The 17,527-nt window shown below is 38.5% G+C and overlaps 1 protein-coding gene across 8 annotated transcripts in view; it reads right to left on the bottom strand.

Moving 5' to 3' along the window:
* Positions 1-17,527, bottom strand: part of RAPGEF4 (Rap guanine nucleotide exchange factor 4) — a 284,010-nt gene that overhangs the window by 160,960 nt on the left and 105,523 nt on the right. The window contains exon 1 of one of the 8 annotated variants that reach the window (XM_077883037.1): positions 11,649-11,860. The exons of 6 other annotated variants lie outside the window; for them this stretch is intronic. The gene's annotated coding sequence lies outside the window, so the exon portion shown is untranslated. Of the gene's footprint in view, positions 1-11,648; positions 11,861-17,527 lie in introns of those variants that run through there. One more of the 8 variants, XM_077883040.1, reaches the window with a different exon arrangement.

Raw genomic sequence — 17,527 nt, forward strand, 5'->3', positions numbered from 1 at the left:
AAAGGCTTAAGAAGCAGTGCAGCAGTTACCTTAAATCCCTTTAATTGGGTAAGCTGTAGGCAAAAGCAGCAGAGACATCACAGTGGGGTTAGGAGGAAGGAAGTGGGAACAGGAATGAGGAGGTGACTCTGGGGTGCTGCAGCATACTCATGGTACCACAGTTGCCAGGATGGCTCCTATTTTGAGCTGAACATTCCCTGGGAGTGAGGAGTTCACCTTTCCCTAAACTACCCAACTACTAAGCACCTATCATTTGCATTGCATTGTCTCCATGAAGGGTGTCAGAAATGGTACCTGCAGCTCACATGAAAAGACATTTTATGCATTCTTTTCATATCTTACATTGTCTGAGCTCAAAATTCCCGAGTTCCGTTTAGACATCAGACACAATCCCTGCCCTCTTGATGTGTGTGTGTGTATCTGACTGAATACATAAAAACAAAAGAATCCCCCATTCAGTAACAGAAATATAGTGTTCATTTCTGAACCATATAGGCCATCCAGTTGGCTTAAAAAGCTGGTTGGCTTAAAAAGGAAACAAAGAAGCCAACTGAGTGTCTAAGTAAATTTTTTTAATATATGTAATTGTCATTTTTGTAGGCTCAAAGTGTTGAATATGTGGAATTTTATATGGTTCAACTTAATAAAAATCACCAAGCGCAATGAGGGACCAAATGGCCTAGCAACTGAACTAACAACCTGAATATTGAATCAAGTTGTTTTGAATACACTGCCCATTCCATATGCCCCACACAGCAACATGGGTGAAGATATCTAAGTATCAGAAACCAAATTTGCGTGATTTTCAATAGACAAAATCTTGCATTAACTCTATTCAAGGTGTTGGCTTCCTTTGTTTTCTACTATTTTCCTCAAAACATATAGGTTTAGAATTACCCATAGGGAAAGAACTTTTAACAAAAAGATTGATTTCTAATATTTTCATTGGAGGGGCTCAAAATAATACATATTAGCTGTTTGTTTTTTAATTTGTTGCTATTCAACAAGAATACAATACAGAAGAATTTATCAAGGCCTCAAGCTTGTTCTTTTTTCCATCATAAACTTTCTATATGAATAGAATCTGTTTATGAAGAGCTTTCCCGAGTTATCTTATTTGCCCCCTAAAAATCCCATGAGGTGAAAATTAGTATTTACACTTTACAGAAAAGGAAATGAATCATTCTAGAGATTCACTTAGTGGGGAAGAAAGCCAGTTTTGTTTTTTAACCCCGCCTTTGGCTTCTGATTAAGATTTTGGCTGGCTTTAGATTCTGTACCACAAACGCTTTCTAAGCACCTACAAGATGCCAGGCCCTTGACCGGGTGTTTTTCTTTGTGTTTCCTCTTTTGGCTAACACTTTGCAGGAAGTCAAGCCTTCCTAAAGTGTGCAAAAACTTAGGAGTCATGACATTCAGTTGGCTCAAAAGTAGATGCCTCTGCTTTTAGAAAAAATTATCTGAGGAGCTCTCCTTCCGTCATGTAGCCTACTTTAAGCTCTTTCAAGAGTCATTCATGTTAAAGAGTTCAAAGATGAGACCTGGGTTGTGTCACTTAAATGTCCTTGTGTAGGCTAAGGTTAAGAGGCATTCCTGGGATTTTATAAACAAAGGATCTAAAACCTCCTGTGACTTAGGCAAAGAAAATTTTCCTTTTCCACATAAGCCATGGACAATATAAAGTGATGATACTGATCTCTTGTGCTAATAAAAGTGCCCTTTGAGGAGGCTTTCTTGGGTAAACACTTTGCCATCATCATAAATCTGTCTTGCTCACTGCTCTAAAGATTGTGCCTAGAATAATGCCTGGTACACAATAGGAGTCAATGGAACTGACTGCACGCATGGAAACAAGCACATGAATAACTTAAAGGGACGTGGGGTAAAGTGTCAGTCCCTCTAAGCCAGTTCCTCTAGGACTGAGGAACATCTCAAAGAACAAATTATTCTTCTATAACTTCTCACCTCTGAAAGAAATTAGTTGGCTAATACTATTAGCTGGGGAATGCAATGTTTTTTTTTTTTAATTTTATTTATTTATGATAGTCACACAGAGAGAGGGAGAGAGAGAGAGGCAGAGACACAGGCAGAGGGAGAAGCAGGCTCCATGCAGCGGGAGCCCGACGTGGGATTCGATCCCAGCTCTCCAGGATCACGCCCCGGGCCAAAGGCAGGCGCCAAACTGCTGCGCCACCCAGGGATCCCTGCAATGTTTGTTATGTCTCAAAAGTGACAAAATAAATTAAAAATCTTAATTTGGGGGCACCTGGGTGGCTCATTTGGTTAGGTGTCTGCTTTGGGCTCAGGTCATGATCCCGGGGGTCCTGGGATCAAGCCCCACATTGGGGTCCCAGATCCCAGCTCGGCAGGGAGTTGCTTCTCCCTCTCTCCCCACATCCCCCTGCCTATGCACTCTCACATGCTCTCTCTCAAAGAAATAAAATCTTTAAAAAAATTAAAAATTTTAAAAAAGCTTAGTTTGATGCTGTGAACTATAGTTGATCGGGGACAGTGTAAGGTAGCCCCTGTCTTATTCCAACTTCAGACCAGCTCTCAACTGTTGTATGGATTTGTCAAAATTGGTTTCCAGCCACCTACCCTCCAATATCTGAACGAATATCAGAAACTCCTTTGGAAGATCACAGTTAATTCTAACGGCAAAATGACACACGTGAATGATTACAGCATTGTTCAGCTCTCTGGAAGAACTGTCGGCCTTACCAGAGGCCTAGAATGGCCTGATTACCACAGGACTCACTTTGCAACCTTGCTAAATTTTGCTGGAAATAAGTGGTGGAGACAAGTTGCTCCACATGTCACTCCACTGCAGAATGAGCTGAGGATGCTGACAAATCTGCCCTGACACTAGTATTTTTGGGAAGACCACATCCACAGACCTTTTCTTCTGCAGTGCTCCAAATGTGACTTAATAGAAATTTGTATTTGCTCCAACACTGAATTTAAGAATTTAGCTAGTTTTTTTTTTTTTTTTTTTAAGAGTCCAAAGACCTTTCTATATTCTCCTTTTAGATTAGGAAAAACTATAGAACTTATACTTTGTTATAGTGAAGCTGAACTATGATTCTGTCCTCTAAATTAACAGGGAGGGTCAGCTTCAGACAAATAGCTGCCTGCAATGCAATGTTTGGATCTCTGTGCAAGAGGCATACATTTAGAGCACAATGAACCAAAGAGAATTCGACACCTGGCTCTCTCCTCCCCTGCACCCAAAGGTTCCTTCCCCTTCTACCTGACCCTCTGCATTTTTCTTTTTGTTTGCTTTCCAGTTTTAAAGATTTATTTATTTATTTTAGAAACAGAGATAGAGGGGAAGGGCAGAGAGAGAGGATCCTCAAGCAGATTCCCTGTTGAGCACAGAACCTGAGGCGGGGCTTGATCTCACCACCCAGGGGATCACGACCTGAGCCGAGAACCAAGTCAGAGACTTAACTGACTGAGCCACCTAGGTGCCCCTCCACAGTTCTCTTTTTAAAACTTAGAATGAAAATGTAGAGATGGTCTGTGTTATGTAAGAGCATGTTATTATGTAGTCTGCTCTAATTCCACAAAATGAAATACAGGACTCATATTTTCCAGAAGCACTGGAATGTCAAAACAAATTTAGAGTTCTGTGAGGATTGCAAATGAACCTTGAAGCAAAGGTCTTTCTTTCAGTTAAGCATTATCATTAAGGATATGAGTTGTGTGAATAATATTGATTAAAAAACATTTAATTCATGCTTTTATTATTTCAGACATTGATTACTGGGATGCTCGTTTTGTTAGGTGGTCCAGTAATCTGTTCATTTGATTCCAATCTGTTCAAAATGCAATTGCATGCCTGGATGATAAGAGCCCAACAACTGAAGCATGTCCCACCTTCCCCAGTTTCTTGGTCACTGATTAACAATTGAAATTTGGATTAACTTAGGTGCGACATGATGTGAATTTATGAAAGGTATTCCACTTTCTTTTTTCATGAAATTTCGAATATATCCTATATTCTTCAACAAAATAGCTTTAAATGTTAAATAAGCAATGTAAAAAGTAATTTTTCTGTTCTAAGTCACTGGACTTCTTCCAAGTCACATGAAACTTTTCCAAAATGTAAAGATCAAAGGTTCAAAACAATTTCTTAAATGTTTACCCTTTTGCCTTTATAGATTGGCCTGGATGAACATTAGTCTGTGCCCATTTGATCAGGGTGAAACTGGACTAGGCCAATAGATTTAGTTCTCTCTTTCACCATCGTTTATTATAAAGACCCAACACATAGCCATGTCCTTGCTTGTAAATCCATTTACTCACAAAGTGCTGAAAATTAGAATCTTCCAATCATTTCTGGTTATAAAGTGATACAGGTACAATTTCAGAGAATGAGGAATCTATTTAATAAAAGAGTACTTTCATGGACCTTCATGTTTAGGCTCAAAAGTCTTTTCTCTTGGATAAGAACTCGGATTATAAGTAAATCCAACTCATTTATCTTCTATTTTCCAGTGTAGGTTAAAATATTAAAGAGTTTATGTCTCATTTTGCCCTGCTGACCCCATGCATTGCTTCAGGATCACTCAATTACTTCAAGGACACAAAAAGACCTGAAGGAAACAAAGAAGCCAACTGAGTGCCTAAGTAAATTTTTTTAAAATCCAAAGCACAGAAAGTTAAAGCACTTTTTATTTTAACAACCAGTCTGGGGACAAAAAAGGCTTTTGAGTTCCAACACTTTGGTTTAATTAAAGGGACAGATTAGATCAAGTTTATTTGTAAACTAAAGAGTAAGAAAGAACATAAGAAGATTTCAGAGTTAGTGTTTCAGCCCCAGAGGAGATCAATATAACAGAATAGATGGTGGTGGGATATCTTTGAGGGAAGTGTTTTGGGAGAGAAGAATCATTTAGCAAATTATTGCTGTGGGTCAGAGAAAGAGGCCTATCTCCCAAATGCCCCATTCTGGGTTAAATCCTTAGTTTGGAGGAGATCTCCAAGCAGGAACCTGCATCTTGCTTCCTGAGGTGAGAGCTGGTGTGATACAAGCATAGAAGTCCATAGCATGTAAATATTAACAGAAGGCTTGGGAATGGATGGAACTCCCACCCTACTCCTCCCAAAGTCAGAAATGAACAGAACCCCTGAATATTATCTATATTTTACTAGTATGTAAAGAAAGATCAACCCACAGAGACCAAGACATAGGAGAGCACAAGGAAGACACAGGAAAACTATATTTCAGAGAAAATGGTGATTTACAAAGTCAAATGCTATAGAAAGATTAAGGACCAAGAATCCTCTTCACATTCAGAACAAATAGGCAGTTGGATGCCTTTAGCTAGAGGGGATAGAATTGGCTGGGGTAGGACTTAAACCATGGTGGATTGAGGAGTGGGAAGGAAGGACCCAACGAATGTAGACAAGCCCTTTGAGAAGTGTAGCTATAAAAGGGGAGAAAAAGGAGAACAGATGAAAGAGTACAGAGGAAAGATGAAGATTTTGATGTGCCTTATTTTGTTTTTAAGATGGGAAGAGCTAGCATCTCTAGGCACTCTGATGAGAAGGAGCTAGTAGAGATAAAAAGGTGAAAGGTATAGGAAATAGAGCAAAGTGTACATAAAACAAACACCCCCAAAAGATGGAGGTGAATGAGGTACAGAACACAGGTGGAGAAATCAGAAGAGGGAAAACCTCTTATTTTAACCTGGGGAAAGGTGAAGTGCATGAACACAAATGGACAATTTAAAAATATGTATGTATTAAATCATCAATATTTGCAATGCCTTGCTCTCACTCAGAAAAAGGATCATTTGTTTGCTGAACTATCTAGGACTTGTGCTGACTGAGGTTAGGGGTGGGAGGAAACGAAGATAGACTAGTCTGTTCTACCTATGAAGGAATGAAATCAGACAGTCAGGAGTAAGATGAGGGGAATTAATGTGGGAGAAGCGTAGGAGGCAGCAGAGGAGGACAGAGAGAGAGGATATATATCTTTCTTGGCTTATGATGGGGTTACACCTTAATAAACCCACTGGAAGTCAAAAATATTGTAAGTCAAAAATGCATTTAATACACCTAACCTACTGCTGAACATCATAGCTTAGCCTAGCCTATCCTAACCATGCTCAGAACACTACATTAGCCTACAGTTCGGCAAAATCATCAAATACAAACCCTATCTTGTAATAAGGTGTTGAATATCTCATATAGTTTATTGACTACTATGCTGAAAGTGAAACACAGAATGGTTCTAAGTGTATTGGTTATTTACCCTTGTGACCACATGGCAATTGGGAGCCCAGCATCAAAAAAGAGTATGGTGCCACATATCCCTAGCCTAGGAAACAATTCAAAATTCAAAATTCAAGGTCTGGTTTCTACCAAATGCATATTGTTGTCACATCATTATAAAGTCACAAAACTGTTAAGTTGAACCACCTTAAGTCAGGGAGCATCTATAAATTGACAGCTGCCATGAAAAGCCAGACTTCGGAAAGAAAGATATATAAAAACAATTTTTAGGAAATCTAGCTATATGTTCCGGGATTAGTCCTCCTTTTGGTCTTGGCTGACTCCTCAAGAAACTTTTAAGTAGAGACCTCCATCATCTTCCAAGGCTTTCTGGTGTCAGATTTTTTTTTTTAAAGATTTTATTTATTTATTCCTGAGAGAGAGAGAAAGAGAGAGAGAGGCAGAGACACAGGCAGAGGGAGAAGCAGGCTCCATGCAGGGAGCCCGACGTGGGACTTGATCCCGGGTCTCCAGGATCATGCCCCCGGCTCTCCAGGATCATGCCCCTGGCTGAAGGCAGCACTAAATCGCTGAGCCACCCAGGCTGCCCTGGTGTCAGATTTTGACTTTCACCATGCTGAACTATCCTCAAGGCAATTGGCTGCATTTGGGATATGCAGGTAATTGATCTGGTGGCAGGAAGCTGAAATCCTACATGCTGAGATGCAAGGCTATCTCCTGACGTGGTTTGGTCAAAAAACAGGAGAAAAGTTGAAAAATCTTCAAAAAAGGTGTTGGGAAGAATGTCAGGAATGTATTAGGAAAACATATAAGGATCACTGAGGTATACTGAGGGGTCCAGTTGAGATTGGAGGTCATAAATTTGTCACAGCATCAATCTGGACAGTGGTATGATTTTTCTTAAGCAGGGCTTAGCAGTCTGATTGTAGGCAGGAGAAAGCACACAACTGTACTGATGAAGGGATAGTATTTACTTCACCTGGTAGGCACCAAGGGCTGGCACAGATGTGTTTTGTTCATTTCTAAGTATCTAATACAATGCCTGACAAACAGAAATCACTCAATATTCTCTATTGAATGGATGAATGGGAGAACTGACAATATTGGCAAGAGGGTGGCTGACATGATAGGCCATGGTACCCCCACGAATAAAGAAAGCAGTGACAAGAAGAGGGGGTTAAAAGGGGAAGTTTAAGGGGATCAAAGTTCCTCTCCTCAGTTGTACCAGTCACATGAACGGCATCGCCTACTCAAAAAAGAACCTGAGTCTTAAGCACTCTCTGGTGGCTGATCCAGCAAGCCAGTAGGCTCAGTGGTCTCCCCTATTTTTTACTCCTTAAGAGCAACAAGCGCATCACACACACTCCTCTTTTCCATGTGAGAACTCCCTTAACTTCCCTTCATGCCATTCATGCCATATCTTTCTCACTCATTCTTCAAACCTGCTCTTTCTCCTCTTTCTTTAACTTTTGTCCCAGCTACCTTAGGTACATCCTGCTTTCCTTCTCCTCCTTTTTATCTCCTTCTCATTCCCTTTCCTTTTTCAAAGAGTGAAAACAATCCTGGTCATGGCACCGTATTATTGAAGGTAAAGTTCATGAAACGAGGACAAGGAAATCCCTACATTTCAAAATTAAAGAAATCAAAGTCTCTTAAAGCCAGTGAAAGTGGACATAAATTTTAAAGTAGCCACATCCCATATCATCTTGTAATTAAGCTGCACTTCTCCAAGTACTGGCATTCAAAACATTTTCCATTCTTATGGTATTGCTTGTGTTTTAATTATTAACATAAAGTCTTTTTTGCTATCAATTTTTCATTGCAAATGTCGGTGACTTCTACTATAGGATGAGTCACATAGACTTTTGAAAAGTAACTGAAAGATGTTTACAACATTGTTCTGATAACGGATTTGCAAATGAACATTTGGACCACCACCTATTTGCCAGTCAGTGCTTTGGCATAGTTTTGATTCTTGCTTGAGTTTCCTGAAAAATCACAACAAATTATTTAAGGAATAACAGTTGTCAACTTTCTGACAAGTCATAATGAATGGTTAAGTTCTGAAAGGTCAACCAGCTATCTTTTGGCTTCCATCTCCTCTTTAGAACCAAGCTATTTTGAGAATTTCCATTCCTCATGCTCTTTTTCTTCCCAACCCTGACACTATTTGTATCCTCTCGGTGGCATTTTTTTTTTAACTCAGGAAAACTTAAATAAGTTCCAAGATTGCAGAAGAGCCTTATTATTTGATGATTGTGGGTCTTGTCTGGGAAAAACTCCAAACATAGATTTGCCATTTTAAGCAATTCCTTTGAATTCTCACTCTATTGTCAGCAACAGTCCTATATTATTGGTTTATTATTGATTTTTTTCTTTCCCTTTACATAAGTTAACTAGGCACTCCAATTTCCTCTTCTCTCTTCTTATGTTCTCTTGGTTTCTAAGTCCCTGAAGAACCGTATTGTTTCAGCTTTTTGGGATTTGAAGAACAAACAAATATCACACACACACATGCACACACACATACCCCGACCTTGTCATTGTCACAAACCCATAATCCTTCCCCTCAGCACCATGGTTATTTCTTCTTTATAATATTCTTCTTCACTCTACTTTAATATAATCAGCTGCCACATTCTGTCAATTTTCCCTTTAAAACATATTTCAGATCATCCTTTTTCTTTGTTTCTGCTCGTACCATCCTGCTTTGGGTCATATTCTCACCAAAGGTTCTGTTACAGAATCCTCGCCAGCTTTCCTGCTTCACTCCTATTCTCTCCCCAAGCCCACCTCCATGCCCAGCACGCATTCATTCCATACGGTGACTTTTCCTGCTTATAGCTTGTGAAGGAGGAAAGCACCGCCTCTGCACTAGGCACAGCCCTGCAGGATGAGTATTGCTTTCTTCATTTCACACACGATGAAACACTCTCCCAGAGGTTAAGCATTTTGTCCCAAATCACCTATCTTGTAAATGCTCAAGTCACTAGCTCTCATATCTGAAGAGAAGAGAGCCATCTTTGTTGAAACAGGAAAATAAAGCATTTGCATAGCAAAGATTTGATATTTAATCTCTTCAAAGTTAAGGAAGTAGTCGGACTTGCAATTATTACCATATCAAGGCAACGGTTTTCAAGAAATGGGATTCATACAAGAGAAGTATAATCCACTCGTCTACTCTCAAAGAGTTTATAATCTACTTGGTTAGCGTATGTATCTAGAACATGCTGGATATACAGTGTGTGCTAAATAAATATTTGCTCAAGCCAGGACCAAGACATAGAAGGAGAGTCCTTGCTACTCTTATTTTGGCTTGCCACTAATCGCATTGTTTAGTCACTGGATGCTTCTTATTATAAAACGCTCTCTACAACACTTCCTCTTGACCTGGTCCCAAGGAATATCAGAACAATACAATGTTAGGGGAAAAAAAAGACATTGAGATTACTGGGCTGCCTTCCAACCCATGGGCCGATTTATTTTTTCCTAACTACAAGATAATTATTGCTGGATATTATTATGGGATTTTTCCATATGTCCTTTAGTTAGGACAGTGATGACCCAACACAGCCTTTTAATGTCTCTGGTCTTGTGCCAGCTCACTTCCTTCTAGCACTTTGCCTTTGGTTTTTATCTTTATGACTATTCAAACTTCCCATTCCCTAATCAATACCTCATTTGGCCACTGCTGTTGACTACATACCTTGACAAAGACTCATTGGAAAGGGTCTTTTTTCCTTGCAGCCGGCTCATTTGAAACAAGCTCTTGCTATGTTCATCATTTTGGCAAACAAGGACAAGTTCAAGGAAATTGGAGGCCAAACTTGACAGAGCACTGGGTGCAGCTGCTGGCCCAGCTGTGCAATGATTCTCAACTGGTCCATTACCTCCAAAACTCAACTATTCAGCACAGCCTTCCCTAGTCCAGCACTCCTGTCGGTCTAATATATTTGGCAACAGCCATTATTTCAGAAATGAATGCTCATGTGTATTTATAGCAAATCGCATGCCTGCTCTATCAACAATTAAAGCGATTAGGATTCAGCAGACATATTCCTCTAATTAGGACAAGATGGAAGACATAATATATAGAATGCTGCAGTTTGGTCCAGGTTTATTCTTCCCTGACAAGACTGTCATGCTGCTTTTCCTCAGTCACACATCCATTCTCCCTGGGGCCACCCTGCCCCCTACAGAACACTCACTTCCTGTGTCTATCCCACGGAATTTTCAGTCAGGGGATTCTGTTCGCAACGGACACTTCAAGTTGCCCTGACCTCCCCTCCTCAAACCACACTTCAGGCTCAGTGGACGGTTTGAAGGCTTGTTTTGAGTAACATGTGGACAGCACCATGTGGCCACTCATTTCATTCAGCTACGCCCTTCCCCTGGAGCCTCAGAGTGTATGTTATACGCTCACACTTCTGTAGTCTTTCCTCTGAACAAAAGCCCGAACTCGGTGTCTGGGCCATAAATCCCATCTTGCTTCACTCTTACCCATGCATTATTTAAGCCATCTTCTCGGGGAGCCGGCGTCAGACTTTCCCTCAGAGTAACAATCAGCAGGCGCCTTATGTGCCGTTTTAACGGGAAATGTAGGATATCGGAGAGAGTTCCACCCATTTGCAGTCTTGATAATGAAATATGATAATCTAATTTGGTAAAAATAAACTGTGAAATCAGAGATTTGAGGCAAAAACTTTAAAGATGCAATTCAGACGAGCAATCAATGCTTATTCAGCTTCTGTACCATCTCAGCTTTCTCCCTGTGCAGATGCTTAAGTGATGCTAAATTAAATAATTGACAAATTTTTAAAACTGCTGGAAATTACCATCTGTATTTAATTTTGGAATATAAAAAGGTCCATAGAAAACACCCTTTATGATTATTTTGTCTAATAACAGATATGAAACAATACAAACATCCCAGTCATAAAATATAATGCGTTCCGAGCAGTCTGGCTTACATATTCAAACACAGTTTTTCAAAACAAAAGACCACAGGAGGAACGAAATGCTGGGTAACCAATACATTTTTTTTTTTTTTTTAGGTGAATGGCAAAAGAACTGAGCTTTTACTTTAAAATCCACCTCTCTAACCTTCATCTCCCCACAAAACAAAAAACAAAACAAAACAAAACAAAACTCACCCACAGGCTTCCTTCCTATAGACAGTAAGGATAACCATCACTTTTTCATGTTTTTCTTTCTCCTGGATAAACACTGGGCTAAACTGTCCTTCTGTTAAGAACTTTATTAGGTTGATATTACATCCGTACAAAATGAAGTCTACGACTGTAAATAAACATGCTTGAAGCTTTCATGAATACACAGAAAGAGAAACAAGCTCCCTGCGTGGGAACACACTGGTAAATACGTGGATAAAACAAGCTGAAACTTACACCAGACACTTCTCCCAGGTCCAGCACGGCAGGAGCCCTAAGGGTACATTCTAGTTTTTTTTAATCCATGTTCTGTTCTTCTCACTGATGGGACTACTCAGGCACATGGTCAAGTTGCAATCGGCTTCTCCCTCAGTGATGTATGAGAGCTGGGCTGATTTATCTTGTCTTTCTGCTGCATATTAGCACTAATGTTTCTGCGTATGCATCCTACCTTTCTTTAGCCGTAGCCCCGGCTTTATCATTGGTAATCTAAATTAAAGAGCCAGTGAACAGAGCAGGGTTGTTGTCCCCCACCCCTCCCTGTTTTCCATGAAACAATTGCCAGGCAGTCATTCCCGGACAAGGATTCCACTGTTTATTCTATTGAGCCTCCCCTTCAATATCCCATTGAGACTAGAAGTCAGTCGCAAAAGGATAGGTCCAGGGAGACTGTCTTAGTTCAAAGGTCTATTTATGATTTATCTTTCAAATGGTACAAATGACCTCAGGAAATATGAGGGAGAGCTGTCATTTTCCAGTTTTTTTAGCCCAGAATACAGAATTGACACTGTTTACAAAAAAAACAGAATAACTTGATACCCCACTTTATTGCCTGTGGTACAGTACACCTTTTGCTGACTTTTTTTTTCTGAGAAATCTCTTTCTTTTTCCACCCATGTTTGTTTTACATATGTATCATTTAATGTTAATTTTAAGGAGGAGTATGAGTGCTATAATTTAGCAAGTTACATACAATCATCATTAACCTTGTTATAACTTGTCAATAAATAGCAGCTGAAGCAGGAGCCAAAGACTATTTAATTCAGGAGTTTTCAATTCCTTGCTTTAAGACACATTTAGAATTTTCTCAATCTCCACAAATGTTTGGGAAGAAGAAACACGTCAGAGTACATTTTCATATGAAAGTTTTTAATTTCGAAAATTTTGCTCTCTTAGCATCTCAACGCTTTTAGCCCAGATTTTAATGCTTCCTGAAATAATATTAGGTTTGTTTTCTCATTTTAAGCGGCATAACTTTTTCACAGCTGTTAAGCAACAGAATTTGGTGGATAATAATGTATAACAAGTTTCATCTTTATTTTTGTGTTTTTGTTACAAGAAAACATGGTTGTTTTCATAATTATAAACACGTATGTTACATCTTTAATTTCGCTTTTTAAAGTTAATAAATTATAACACCCATTTCCACAAAGGCATAAAATATAGACCTGCCATTTTTAGTAGCTTTTTGATATTCAATTCCCTAATTCCTTGATATTTGCATTGCTTTAATTTTTCATTATAAAAATAAAATGTCTCTTTTCAGAAATGCAAAATACATTTCAGGCCCTTGGTCCAAAAAAGAAAAAAAATCAATCTCTAACTTTCTGCTACTCAACATTCTTCAAAATTGCGGTTGAGAAAAATAAACTTGGGAGTTCTGCTTGAAGACTATCTGGGGTATCAGTTCCTCTAAATTATATCCCTGGGTGAAACTTTAATCACTTATATTAATTTCTACACTCTAGAACTCGGTTATACTGAACTGCTCCACAAACATCCAGAGTAATTACTTTAAAAATTTAAACCTGGGCCTGTCATTCCACTGCTTAAAACTGTGCATCGCTTCCGGTTATTCTTAGGATAAAAGCCAAAATCTTTATCATGGCCTTCAAGGACTTACTTTTATTAAACTCAGAAGATAAGCCCACCTTCCCAGAACTGACTGGCTGGGACTCAGAACCATCAATCAATCAAGTATTGAACCTCTGCTCTTTACTGGCCAGTCAGCTTGAGTATGGTATCCGAGCACTGGTGTGGGATGGGAGAGAATTTCAAAAGCAAATACATAGGCCTTTTCCTTTCATTTGAAAGGAACATTCATGAATAAGATTTCACCACAAATCAGTTTACAAACTGCAGTGAAATCAACACGAAGCAAGCCAGACTCAAAAGTGCAAAGTGAAGATAAAATCAAGGGTTAGGGAAATAAGATGAAATGAATCATTTCATGAATGCTAACTGAAACTGACTTAGGCCAGAGGAGGAAAAGGCAAACAATCAGGAAGGAGCAGAAACTCTAAAACAATTATACTCAAGCTTGGTCCTACTGTTATGCTTCCAAGGTCTATGGTTTGCATCAGCTAAATTAATCTTAGATTTACATTTTTTTGTATATTCTTTTATTGGAATTTGATTTGCCAACATATAGTATTTACATTTTTAAAGGCCAACTACCTCATAATTGTGGTCCTGAGTTTCAATAAATAATTTCCATACATTCATTATATTACTGTTGATATACTTTCCTCCAAAAATTCTCTTTATTTTAATCACTAAAAGAACCACATGATAAACTTCACCAGTTTCTAAGTAAGATGGCCCAAGGAGCATATCACAAGACTCTGAAAATAAGAGATTTCTCATAACTAAAGATCTACTTTGCAATCAACCAAGAACAACATAATCCTTTAATATAACATGTAAACTTGTACATAAAATAATGTAAATACTCAAAGACATGAGAAGTATCCAGTGAGTAATGAGATCTTGAGAATGGCCTAGTACATGAGGAATTAACATCATTAAGGCCCCACAAGTCCAAGAGTATTTCCTATACTTCCTGCCATTGTCCTGAAAATCCCTACCATTAAAGTCTACCCTTGCAAGAAATCCTAAGACTCTGGAACCAAACTGCCTGTATTCAAATCACAGTCCTATCACTTACTAACTGTATAACCTTGGGTATGATACTCTAACTTAGTGTAATGTGTCTTTCAAACTCATCCATAAAGTGGGATAATAGACTTCTGCTTTTGCTCTTTCTAAGATTTTATTTACTTATTCATGAGAGACACACAGAGAGAGGCAGAGACACAGGAAGAGGGAGAAGCAGGCTCCTCGCAGGTAGCCCAATGGGGGATTCGATCCTGGGAGCAGGATCACACCCTGAGCCAAAGGTGGACGCTCAATCACTGAACCACCCAGACGTTCCAAGACTTCTGCTTTTGGTCATAAAAGTGATTCATATTAGACCAACCTTCTCACAGATAATAATCATGAACTCTGGATAAAATATTTTAAAACAATAGCTAAGTGAAGACCCTAGAGAGTGGCCAAGAGCAGGCAAGAGCTAACGGGGTGGTGGTGGGGGATGGACAGAGAGGACCACTTGGAAGAACAGCTCTTGATAAATTAGTCATGTTTTATAGCTTCTTATCTAAGAGGAGACCCAATCAGTCAGTTCCACATGGTGGCTAGATCTCTGCCATCTTACTAGCTGAGAAATTAGAGATGACAACAGCTATAAATTTTGGGAGGAAACCCCAGAAAGAAGATAGCCACAGAGAGGAAGCCTCAGATTCAGTACATATAATCTGAGCAAATCACTGAATGCTCCCAATACTACACATTTATAGAGAAGACTTCGACTAGTCCAGCTAAGATGACAAGAACTAAACAGATTTCTACTACTGTCCATCACAGGGAAGACAAAGTTGGAATTTGACTTCTGTTAAATTAACTGCCTACTAAAACAGAAATCAATTTGGAATCTCTATAACATGCCACTCACAATATCCAAAGTACATTCCAAAATTACTAGATATGCAAAGAAACAGGAAAACTGACCCTCAAAAGAAAAGATAATCCGGGATCTTTGGGTGGCGCAGCGGTTTGGCGCCTGCCTTTGGCCCAGGGTGCGATCCTGGAGATCCGGGATCGAATCCCACGTCGGGCTCCCCGTGCATGGAGCCTGCTTCTCCCTCTGCCTGTGTCTCTGCCTCTCTCTCTCTCTCTCTGTGTGTGACTATCATAAATAAATAAATAAATAAATAAATAAATAAATAAATAAATAAATAAATAAATAAAAAAGAAAAGATAATCCATAGAGACCCACTTTGACATGATGCAGATACTGGATTCAGCAGACACAGATTTTTAAAGCAATTATTATAACTATGCTAAAGGATATAAAAGCAATTTCAGCAGAGAAGGAGAAATTATTTTTAAAAAGAGCCAATTGGAAATTCTAAAGCTAAACAAAAAATCTAAAAAGAAAATTCACTGGATGTAATGGTAGATTAGAAAATAATAATAAAAAGCTATTGGTGAACTTTTAGATAGAACAATATAAATTATCCAATTTGCATAAGAGGGAAAAGAACTTTAAGAATGAACAAAGCCTCAGGGTCCAGTGGGATATAATAGTATATCTAACACATGTGTAATTGAAATCGTAGACCAATAAATGAAGAGAGAATGAGCAAGAAAAAAAATTGAAAAAATAATAATCCAAATTTGCCAAAATTTGGTAAAAACAGAGATATAAATTTAAAAAATTTTAAATCTCTGCAAACCCCAAACAGGATAAATAAAAACAAAACAAAATATAAATCCATGCCAGGGCACATATTCAGACAGCTAAAATTCAAAGACAAAGAGAAAATCTTAAAAGCAACCAGGGGAAAGTGGCATATTATATACAGGATAAAACTATACTAATTTTTCATCAAAAGTAATGTAGGCTAGGCCACAGAAGAATGACATCTTTATAATGCCAAAAGAAGCAATAACGGTCAAGCTAGAATTCTATATCTGGCAAACATATTCTTAGGCAATGAATGCTAAATGAAGACATTTTCAGAGAAACAAAACCCAAAAGAGTTAATTGCCAGCAGATCTACACTACTTGAAAGGTTGAAGAAAATTCTATGGGACAAAAATAAATTCCACAAATGGTTATTTGTGTCTACAGAAAGGAACGAAGATCACTGAAAATGGTAAATGGTAAACATGTGAGTAAGTATGAAACACACACACTCCTTTGAAATTCTTTAAAATACAATTATTATTTTTTAATTACAACACTATATTGTAGAGCTTATAACTTAAATAGACGTAACATAAATACATGACAACAACAGCGCAAAGGATGGACAGGCCGGTAAATGAAACTATGCTGTCGCAATGTTCCAATGCTTGACATGAAGCAGTACTATATAACCTCTAAGTAGAATGTGAAAAGCTAAAAATATGTATGGTAATCTCTACAGCAACCACTAAAAACTAATGCAAAGAGAGCCAATTAAAAAGCCAATAGAAAAATGAAAACAGAATTTATGGCAGCCATGAAGGTGCCTCACTTGGATCTCTCTTCTAGAAGAAACTTGCCAATCAGCTGTGAGGAGTGCAGTTAGCTAGCTGACAACATCCAAAGGCAGTACCTTTGGGATCCACTGTGAGTGAATCAAAGCTATATTCTTCACAATTAGCCGATGAGTAAACACAACAGGGATATGCGCACTTGGCTGATTTTGCCCATTGCAACACTCAACTATCAGCAATCTTTGACTAAAATCTTCCATCAGGCTTGCAGAGACTTTCCCAAAATCATAGTGCAGTTGGAAGGCTTTTTAAAAAACCTTTCCTCTTTTCTTGCTCCCTCCTTTCACAGATGTCAGATGCCTGCTCTCTCTCCTCTTTATCTTGCACTTATAACTTCATCTTGGTACCTGCTTCCTGAAGGACCAAACTAATGCAGAGTTCTAAAAAATATTCAATTAATCCAAAATAAGGCAGGAAAGGAAGAGAGAGGAACAAAGCAGTAGATGGGATGAAGGGGAAAGAAAGAGCAATCTGGTAAATTAAATCCAAACTTATAAATAATTATATTAAATGTAAACAGACTAAACATTCCAATTAAAAATGGAAATTGCCAGAATGCATAAAAAATTAAAACTCATCTTTGTGTTCTCTATATGCCTTAAATAAATGGAACAAATAGTATGAAAATAAAAGCATGGAAAAAGAGAAAGCATAAGAAAGCTGGAATGACCATATGAATATTACATGAACTAGATTTTAAGGCAAAGAGTATTACTAGACATAAAGAGAGA

Source organism: Canis aureus, chromosome 34, assembly GCF_053574225.1.
Source record: "Canis aureus isolate CA01 chromosome 34, VMU_Caureus_v.1.0, whole genome shotgun sequence".
Lineage (NCBI taxonomy): Eukaryota > Metazoa > Chordata > Mammalia > Carnivora > Canidae > Canis > Canis aureus.